General features: G+C 47.6%; 2 protein-coding genes across 3 annotated transcripts in view; one reads left to right on the top strand and one right to left on the bottom strand.

The window, feature by feature from the left end:
- The window catches only part of LOC116850194 (autophagy-related protein 16-1), a 510,030-nt gene that overhangs the window by 62,029 nt on the left and 437,888 nt on the right, over nt 1–10,113 (bottom strand). The gene's annotated exons all lie outside the window — the stretch shown is intronic.
- The window catches only part of LOC116850193, a 240,188-nt gene continuing 237,500 nt past the window's right edge, over nt 7,426–10,113 (top strand). Inside the window, exons 1-3 of one of the 2 annotated variants that reach the window (XM_032828175.1) lie at nt 7,426–7,525; nt 7,723–7,798; nt 8,671–8,850. The gene's annotated coding sequence lies outside the window, so the exon portion shown is untranslated. Of the gene's footprint in view, nt 7,526–7,722; nt 7,799–8,596; nt 8,851–10,113 lie in introns of those variants that run through there. The other variant, XM_032828176.1, reaches the window with a different exon arrangement.

Raw genomic sequence — 10,113 nt, 5'->3', positions numbered from 1 at the left:
GCGTGTCCTGGCCAAAAGGAACAGCGCGTTCCCGTTTTACAGTAGTTCCACTTTGGCCTGCGCCACGAGATAGAAAGGCACTGGATTCTTTTGATCGGTTCGGAACGTCTGTGCCTCCCAACACGAGTTGCGGCAAGGCGCGAGCCGTTTCCAATCGAAGAAACGTTAGAACGAGGAATGCGCGCCGCGGAGAAAGGCGGACGAAATTTGCATTCGGTCTAACGTGTCGTCGAGAAACGGACACACTTTGTGTGGAAGATCATAATTGCACCTGATTGATATGTGTGTATATATATATATATATATATATATATATATATATATATATATATTATATATATATATATATATATATATATATCCATGCACACTGTTACGCCGTTAGTGAAAGTGTGCGTTTATAAATAGCCTGGTTGGGAATGCGAACGAAACATATAAATAGAAAATGCCATTGAGAAAAGCGCCGCGAAGGATCCCACGGTTCACATATATCCACATAATATAAATTACAATTCTAAATACCGCTCATTTCCTCCCTCTTCGATCTTGGTGAGTCGTTGAAAAACGGACGAATTTACATCGCATGAATTAACATACGTTTGTCCACATTCCGCCTCCTAAAGTTTCCCGCTACCATGTCCCTCTCTCTCTCTCTCTCTCTCTCTTCCTCGTACAATCGTGTGTGTTCACGAGAAAACTTTTGCTCGCCTACAGACGCGCCGGGACGCCATGTATTTGTTCGCGCTTGTTCGCTCCGCCACCTCTCTCTTTTGTATTCCGCCACGATGCGAGAACGCAACGGCAGCGACGCAGGTGAACGTAGTCAAATGCCAATCCGCCCAGACGCGGCTGCGAATAACTGTTCCGCATTTCGGAACGAACGAACGAACGAATGGACGGACGGACAGACAGACAGACATACGGACAGACGATCGGTCTTTACGGCGCGTTCCTCGCGTCTTGGTATGCGCGCCTTGGTGGCGGCAGGTAGTAGTAGGTGCAAGGCACCCCGGATCGCGCGCGAGATAAGAAATTGCCCATGTAACAATTCGGTAATCCGGCGGCAATGGGGGTCAATGGTGTAACCGTGACTCGACACGTGCCGTTATATGCCGGCTCCTTACGTCAACCGCTACCGCTTTCGTCCACGAAAACCAGCCGCCGTTGCCTTCTCGGGAGCCGGTCGTATCGCATTCGACATGCGTGACTAATGACCGAAAGGGCACGTGCGCGACCGTGCTGGCGGGTAGAAAGAAAGAGAGAGAGAGAGAGAGAGAGAGAGAGAGCGAGAAAGAGCTTTTGCAATTGATATCGCATTTCGCCGCGGCAAAGACACCCTTCGTCGGCTCTGGCGCTCGATTTGACTTATCGCCAGACTCGCGCCGATCGAATTTGCATTAGCTGTACGGGAAAGCCCGGGAATACTCGCGCCGCAGCTGATGCTGCACGACGTGCAGCGCGCGCGCTTCGAGGTGTCGTGTAAAAATGGCCGGCGCGCGGTGGATTAAATATTTCAGATGGGATAGAGAGCGTCTCTCTGTCGTATGGATCCCTCGAGTGCGAGTTAGGGGAAACGGATTCCGATGAAACGTCAGCGGTGTGCTCTGGCACACCGGGCGAGATTTGTGCCAGATGTAAAGTGAAATAAAATTCAAATAAAATGCAAATAAAATCGGGAATTGTGCGCGCTTAAGCGAGATTTTAGTTATCGGTTAACGGGTCCTTCGCGCTAATGTAAATCACGATATTAATTAAGCCAAGCGAAGACCGCGCAAAGCGATATAGATTTGTATCTGCGTGTCTAGCTGTGTGCCTGCGCGAGGTACATCGACCTGCGCTGAATCGCGCGGTAATGAGCCGGTGCGCTAATATCACTACTACCGCAATGATTGCGCAACTTCAAATTTATGCTTCTCTCCGCTCCGAAGACCCGTTCGCGATTAGATAGCGATTATAATAAAGCGCGTACTCGAGGACTCTTTGACACGGCGCTTAACATCGGGACTCCTCAGACGCCGACGGCACCTGGCTTGTGTGTGTGTGTGCGTGCTTGCTTGCTTGCTTGCTTGCTTGCTTGCGTGCGTGCGTGAGTGCGTACGCGCGCGCGTGTGGAACCGTATCGAGTAAATCACACGACAGTAAGAAAAGAAGCCGAAGCGCGTGGGACGGGAACAAGGCGAAAATATGAAATTTGCATTGAATGTCGGCATGAGCTATTCATACCCGCGACTGGTCGTGGCGCCGACAAAAATTATACCGACGCTGTTACCAACGGCACAAAGGCCGTTACAAGTTAGCAACTTGTTGTACTGCTCTCCGCGCGGTGCATCCGCGTGGCAGTTAAGTAACTCGGAAACACGTTAGCGGCTTTATCTGAATACCGGCTGGGTGTGTTATTCAACAATCGCGCCGATATCGGAACGATTAGCGCTTCAATGGGCGCGTGGGGTGTACTTGAGAGGCTTCTCTTCTTCCTAGATTTCGTAGAGAAACAAATTTCTTCCAGTGCTATCCTCTTCAATACTCTTTTCTTCATTCTTTTCCTAACCTATCGTTTTTATTCGATATTTTATTATCTATTCGCATCGTCAAACTGATGTAATTGCACTCTTTCAAATTTTCATGCGCTCGTTGGTTAACTCTCCGTGGACTGTCGCGCCGAAAATAAACAGAATACTAAGGAACGTTTTTGAACTTTGCTAAATCTCTTCGAGAGCAGTGCTTCGTTTCGACTGAATTTATCATCTCGTTACATAACTGTTGTATTTTTGCCTTCGCGGCCGGATGATTTTTCAGTGGCTTTCTCACTCGCGTGTACTCGTTTTCGCATTTATGTCGGGATTTACGTCCCGAAAATGGGGTAATATCGGACGGCCGCGAGGAAAAGCGTGATGAAAGCCGGCGCAGCAATAATACACGTAACGCCGTTACGCCGATCGTAATGAAGATGCGCGGAATAAATCCGGTAGAACGGACTGCAACGGTGCGCGCGGCACGGCGGATGCGACTTTGAATTTCTAATAGCTATCCAGCTTACGGGCGCTCGCGAGTGCTCGCGAGAGCACGCCAGAGAGAATGCGGCGGCCGCGCACTCTCTTCCGCGAAGGTACGAAAAGAATGAAGGGGGTAGTCGCCGCACACCGGTTCCATGCATCAGCCTGTCTTTTCTGGGAACGTACGAGCGGCATATACGCGGGCATAATTTGTTTCGATACCTGGTGAGTCGAACGCGCGCGCGCGCAGGGCGTGGGCGATCTCGAAACGCGCCTTGGAGCGACGCGGCCGCGACACAGGCGATATTGGCTGCCGTCGATGCGCGCTGCTGCGGCCGCACCGAGAGGGTCCTCCCCGTTGCGGCGCGATCGGCCAGGAAATGTTCGTCGAGAAATTGATTTGTCATTACTCCGCCTATAAAGCAAAGCGGTTACGCGTTGTGGATGTTGCGCCCGGTATTTATACGTGTTACAAGCGCGCGCGCGCGCTCAAGACGCTCAGGGGATTTTTGAGAGTCGTGTCCTCGGGACATACATGCGTTACATCGTATGCGCAGGAAGAAAGAGAGTGAGAGGCCGAAAGAGAGAGAGAGATATGGGAGAATGCGTGAGAGACGGAGGGGAGGAAAAGAGGGAGATGTACGTGTACTTGCGTGTGCACGGCCGTGATCTCTTCCTCTCTCTCTCTCTCTCTCTCTCTTTCTCTCTTTCTCCAGCTACCACCGATGCGGAGAGCAAGTAGTTCGCCTACGAAGCACGTGATAAATCGATGCCATTGAAGCTTGATGCGGGAACGGAATAAGAATGCGCCACGGTGCTCAGATTATCCTCGGAGATTCCTTTCACGGGAAGGCGGCAGGGACTCCCTCCTCTTTCACGCTCCCAGGAAAACGCACTTCGGGAAGTGAGGTTTCACCGGGATTATCGCGGAGGGTTCATTATACTCCGACACGCTCGCTACTACGCCCGCGCGTACCGCAGCAGCGAGTCTTACGTAAATCCCCCGTACCCCCTCGCATTCATCGCGTGCGTGTCACCAAGACCAAGCGGGGGACCAGGAAGGGCGCGGGTGGAGAAGACGTTGGCGAAGCGGAAATTTGTTTGCCTCGGCATAAAGTTCCGTGATGACAATGCGCGCGCGAGGAAGCAACGATGACGGATGCAGGCGCGACACGGCGACGCCCCGTGGAAGGAAGTGGGCATTAGACTAAAAACACGCCAACGATGGAATTGATAGACAACCCTAGAAATTAAGTCCCTCTCCTGCGCTCTCCCGTCCTGGGAAAAGGTTCTTACCGCGCGGCCTGTTCTTTGTAAAAGGTGACACGCTTTAGTCGCGCTATAGGTGGGGTAAATTTTATTAAATGGCTTTCGCGACTCACGCTGCGCGCGATTCTCTTTCGCGTGGATCGTGCCTGCGCCGCGATAGGCTGGTAGTGTCGCTGAAATTACTTCATCTCGCGGTGAACAAAAACTTTGTTCGCGCCGATTTATCCCGAGTAATTAAGGTATCGTGAATTAAAATACGCAAATCTATTGACGCCGCATCGGGGAGAGACCGTTTTGACCCGAGGAGCTACGGGGTTACGTAACCTCGCGGAAATCCGCATTTGACACTCTCGTGTTTTCCCATAGAGCAAGATGACGTCGGCAAATTCCGATGAATATTTTTCCCATTTTTTTTCCTCTCTCCCGGTATCAACGAGATACCGGCTGCCAAACCGGAACTTTCAGACGCATCGGTCTCTATGACTAACCAAGCTTCACCGCGAGATGCAGACATTAATCCTCCTTGATTCCTAACGAGCCTAGTAGCCGTAGGAAATAAGGGACAGTTTCTTCAAAGTCCCGCCACGCTATAGATGCCGATAAGTGCCGCAAAAATGTCGCGCATAACTCCGTAATGAAGCGTCGCCGGCGAGCGCGGCGCCAGCGCGGTCAATAGATGGATTTATTCTATTTTCCCCTAAACGCGCGCCACACACTATAGTCGTCTCCGCGCTGCGCGTTCTTGATGCTCAGATAAATCTGACGACACGTCGCAGATAAGATCTCCGACGTGGCGGCACGGGGGGCCCGGGCAGCTATGCGAATTTTTGCCTGACGCGGCTTGGACGCGGACTCGCGCCGAGTTTCTCTCGTTCTATCTCGCGGGGGCTTATCACGGGGACACCGTGTTTGCTGGCACCGGAACTGATGAGGTCTTTAGCTGCCGCTCTCGCTTGATGGATGGAGGGGTTTACGTTGCGCCTGTAAACCTTCCCTTTCATAAAGATCCATAAGCAGGATTACAAACAGACTCAATTAGGCCGCAACGAGACGGAGCGAGACGGCGAGAAAACCCGCGAGCGATTACTTTCTTTACTGCCGGCGCGCCGGAATATTGCTTTTTGTCCGAAAGTGACGGAAACCGAAGGAAGAAGCGACGAGTGGAAGAGAAACAGGCGGAAGCGAGAGAAAGAGAGAACAAGCGTTGAAACGGGAAAGAAAGCGCGCGAAGAGTAGGAGCGGGGGTGGCTTTTTGTTTTCTGTCGCGTCTCGTGGTAGCGGAGGATCTAAACCAGGGGCAAGGAAGGGAGGGATAGAGAGGTCGGCGGAAAGTTTGCTGAAAATGGACGATCACGTCCATTGCATTTATAAGCTGCAACGTAACACGGCCATTAATCGCTTTTCACCTGTCGTAAAGTTACCGGCTACCGGGCGAGGTAATTTATCGAGAACGCCAGTAAACGTGTAATTACTCATAAACAGCAGCTTTGTGACGAGCTGCTGCTGTACGGAGGCGAGACGAGGCGCGCAAGCGGCGTAAGCGCAGTACGTTCGCACGTTTGACAGGCGTCAAAAAGCGCCCTATCCGCGCGAACCGAAACCGTTTGAGCGAGCCGACCAATCGATAGAGAACAGGAATTACTTTGCAAATGTACCGCCGAGCGTTACACCGCGGCCTCTCTTCCTTTACATACACACGCGATCAGAACCACGTGGGAACGGAACTAAAGTAATTGTCCCGATGATTGAACAATGTCCCAATGATTAAAGCTTTAATAATATATTCGCATTTAATATTTCGAAAAAAAAATTATTTTCTTCAAAGATGTTTCTTTATGCCAGTTTATAATCATTCAATGAGCACTCGATCATCGAATCTATATAATTTGTCTATAATTAGAACATAATTCATTTTTCAATTCAACTACTGACATTGTTTCTAATATTTATAATATTAAAATTATAATTAATATTTATCTCTCGATTATATTTCATTTTCCATTATTTTTCGAACTTTGACAAGCCACAAAATTTTATATAAACGTTTATTTTTTTAATAATCTCATTAATTATTTATTAATAAAAGTGTAAAAGTGACTCTGCGCTCTCTTATTAGTCAAGTCTTTGGAATATTACTTTTGTGTTGAAACATCCGTAGATTACGGCATATTTTGAAGGAACAACTCGTGTCGTCGTTGTTATCGTCGTCGTCGTCGCGCATAAACGGGAGATAAACACTGTCGTTTGAGGAGCGATAAAAGTTCACAATCTCGGCATATCGATGTCGTCCAAATTTGCATTTACGTGATGCTAACATATTCCGCTCATCGATATATTAATTTAACGTTTGATAAAATTAATATTTATCGGCAGTCTCTTTGTGAAGCACGCTAGACGAGCGTGGGCGTGAGCGCGTACGTGTGTTAGTTTAATATGTCACGTACAAAGCCTGTTTAATAGACGACCCCTGTGCCCGAATAGCAAACTCCTCGCAACCCAGCGGTTATCGCGGGCATCTTAATGAGAAAAGTGTGCTTCAAAATAACGCTTTATAATACTTGACGCTTTATTTATGACGAGGTTTCCCGTAATCCGCCCATAAAAGGGCGTGTACTTCATCGTTGCTTCTTTTTCGCGATGCGAAAATCTCAGGCCCGAGACTCGAGTCGTTGTCTACTTCGACGTTTACCGAGAGAGCGGGGCTTACATACCAGAAAATAGTGTGCAATGTAAATATTATGATGTAAAGAATGTGAAATTAATGAATAAGTAAGGTAACGGTGCTCCGAGGTGTGTCTTGCCGGCTGGAGGTCACATGACCTCTAACTATACATACATGTGTACGAAATTACAGAGCGGTCATAACAGTCCTCGACGCGCCGGCGAGCAGTTCGACATATGTTGCGTGTGATTCTCGAATTTTCCGGATTGATGATCAAATCATTCGTATATAATACGCGTTGCGTTCTGTTTCGCACGCGGAGTCGTTGTGTTAGGATTATATTGAGCAATAGCAGTATCTTGCAGTGCTAAGGGTGACTATCAATTTTTATTTTTATCGCTTGCCAGAGAGAAACGAGCTTCCCTATTTTTAAGAGACATATACACACTTTCATACAACTAACCAGGAAACTTGCTTTTTGTTTCAGATCTGATGGAGCTTGTGGCCACATGCTGAGTGCGGTTCCGGGGAGGTGCTCTTTCAGTGAATACGGATGCTGTACCGGAGGATCCGGTTCGGGCTGAGCAGGATCGGCTCGAAGGTAAGTTCATAAAACTCCCGTACTCTTCCGTTGCTCAACCCTTTGCGATTGAAAAATAGCATATAATTGTCCGGATAAAAATAAAAATCGTCGAGTCGCAACAATCACCAAGTGTTATTCTTACGCTCGAATCCACGCGTATTTCTCTGGTCAAGTCATTAATCGTCTAATCGGCGATGGTATATTTTTTGTTGCAGAATTGTCGCAGAACGTGACCGATCCTGAGCTGCGAGTTTGATGAGTCAAGAACAAAAACTTACGGGTTTTCCTTTGGTGAATAATTTTTATACGATATCAATGCGATTTACTTAGTTTGTAGATTCTTGCATGCACACTGAGAGAAAATCAGTTATTAATCTATAAATTATGATCATTTTCCATAACATATGCACTTCTTTGCTGTTCTAGTAAAAAGCAATAATAGTAATATATGTGCATAAGGTTTTTTTCAAATATTACATCTTACTAAAACGGGCTTCCAGTTATAATTAATTCACTATGAATTTAGTGTCACAAAAATATCAAGTAATTTTCTCTCAATGTAAAGTTTCGCAAATATGTGTTTGGGCCGTCAATTAAAATACACTGCTCGGAACAATCAGGAGATTGCGTCTTTAAAAATAATCATCTTATACATTAAATATCTGAACTTGTCATATTTAATTCAAGAGACATTCTTCGACGGAATTTATTCAATGTGATCCCCTCATTGTTTCGAACGGTTCAAAAGGCGCGTCAGAATTGTGCTTCATAATGGCGCATCAGCATCGCGCCTCGTAAGTGCGCCTCAAAATAGCGCATTAAAATTGCGCTACCACACGCGAAAATCGCGATTATTTGCGCAGCTCGCACTAAACGATCGTCGCGATTACCAATGTCTGGAATTTTTTACACAGCGTGATTGCAAAGTCATTTCCGTCGAAATTAAAGATAGAATGCAAAGTTGCGATATAAAATTAAAATTTTCACGCAGCGAGGATCTGATTCTTTTTTTCACAGAGTATAAACTTCCGCGAAACGGGATATTTTCTCCCATAACCTTATCGAAAGCACCGTGATTTGCGGTTTGCGATTTCTTCCACGCGATTCGCGAATTGTATTCTCAAAGCTAAAATTTGTCGTGTATTTTCCATTAAATCGATAAGCGCCGTTGAAACGATCGCGGTCGCGACTGTAGGGCAGTGAAGCGAAACGCATCCGAGATAGGACGACAGTTGGGCGCTGAGGAGGACAGATGCGGAGCAACGTGGTCGAGATCCAATGACGGGTCTCATTCGGTGGACCTGGACGGAGCTGGATGTCGCGAGACACACCAATGCGAGTTGGTGAGTGTACAATTCACATGCTCAAAGCGTTATATCACGTAGTGCATGCAATAATTAGATTAAATCGCATTGAGACGAGTCACCGAGCGAAAGATTGCGTATTTATTTATCTCGAGTGTGAAATTACTCGAGAAGAAACATTTAGGAATCGCGATACAGCGCGTGTTCGTAGAGTGTTTAGTGTTTAAGAAAGAGTAAAAAAGGAGGGAGAAAACGCTTGAGAATTAAATACGCGTGAAACCGTGGAAGATTTAAACGCCGCCCATGCCTGGCAACTCGCCGTTAGCCCCGAGCTTTTCATTCTACTTCCTACAGCGGGCGAGCTACCGTTCGGCGCGCTTCGTGTTCGTACATTGCGTCTCTTGTGTTCTGGGAGCCATTAACACGCGCATTAACGTCGTTCTCGCTCGTACCATATGCCAAAACGAGCGAAAAGAGCGCCGGTGGCAGGGAAAAGAAATCGACACGACAATACTCGCGAATGTCCGCGCTCGTACACCCCGGCACCGCAAATTTCCTGTGATGCCGCAGCTTTGACCAATTACACGCGTAAAACACACTCGCGCGGCCTCCGCTCCGTAAATACGAACATCCAATACCACGCCAAAAACGCGCACCCGACCGTGCAAAAACAGGGGGAGGGAGGGGGCGGAGGGGGAGAGGGGACCGTTAGGACACACTGCAACGAATCAATATTGCGTTCGAGCGTCACAATAGAATCGGCAAGTACATACGACCGACGATTCGCTGTGTGCATGCCGGCGGATTGATGAAACAGGGAGATTGACAGATGAAATTTAATGATTTTATAAACACTGGCCTTTTGAGAGACCTCGTTAACAAACGTCGTTTTTCGATGAAACGAGTGATTACCAGGCCGGGTAGCGCGTATGCATTTCGACCCGTAGCGGACAACGATGGAGGAAGCGACGTAGTGTTAAAAAAAAAGAGAGAGAGAGAGAGAAATATACACACATACACGAAACGAGGGGATACGTACATAGGTCGCCGGTATATTGTTTGTAGCTTTTGTCATCCGTCATAATAAACTGGCGCGATAACTGATGCTCTTCGCGGTATATACATATATACATATACACACACACACATATATATATATGTATGTATGTAGTATTCGTATATGGCAACGCGGAATTATTGTGTCGTCGTCGGCTTTGTGACGCGGCGCAGTTATTGCGTGTAAATCAGCGATCCGGCAATGCTAATGGTGTGACGAAGTAAGGCATATAATTGATAGACGGG

This window comes from Odontomachus brunneus, unplaced genomic scaffold (assembly GCF_010583005.1).
Source record: "Odontomachus brunneus isolate Ranch 3 - 2012 unplaced genomic scaffold, Obru_v1 Obru_scaffold_136, whole genome shotgun sequence".
In the NCBI taxonomy this organism is placed as follows: domain Eukaryota; kingdom Metazoa; phylum Arthropoda; class Insecta; order Hymenoptera; family Formicidae; genus Odontomachus; species Odontomachus brunneus.
This window is presented reverse-complemented; position numbering and strand designations above follow the sequence as displayed.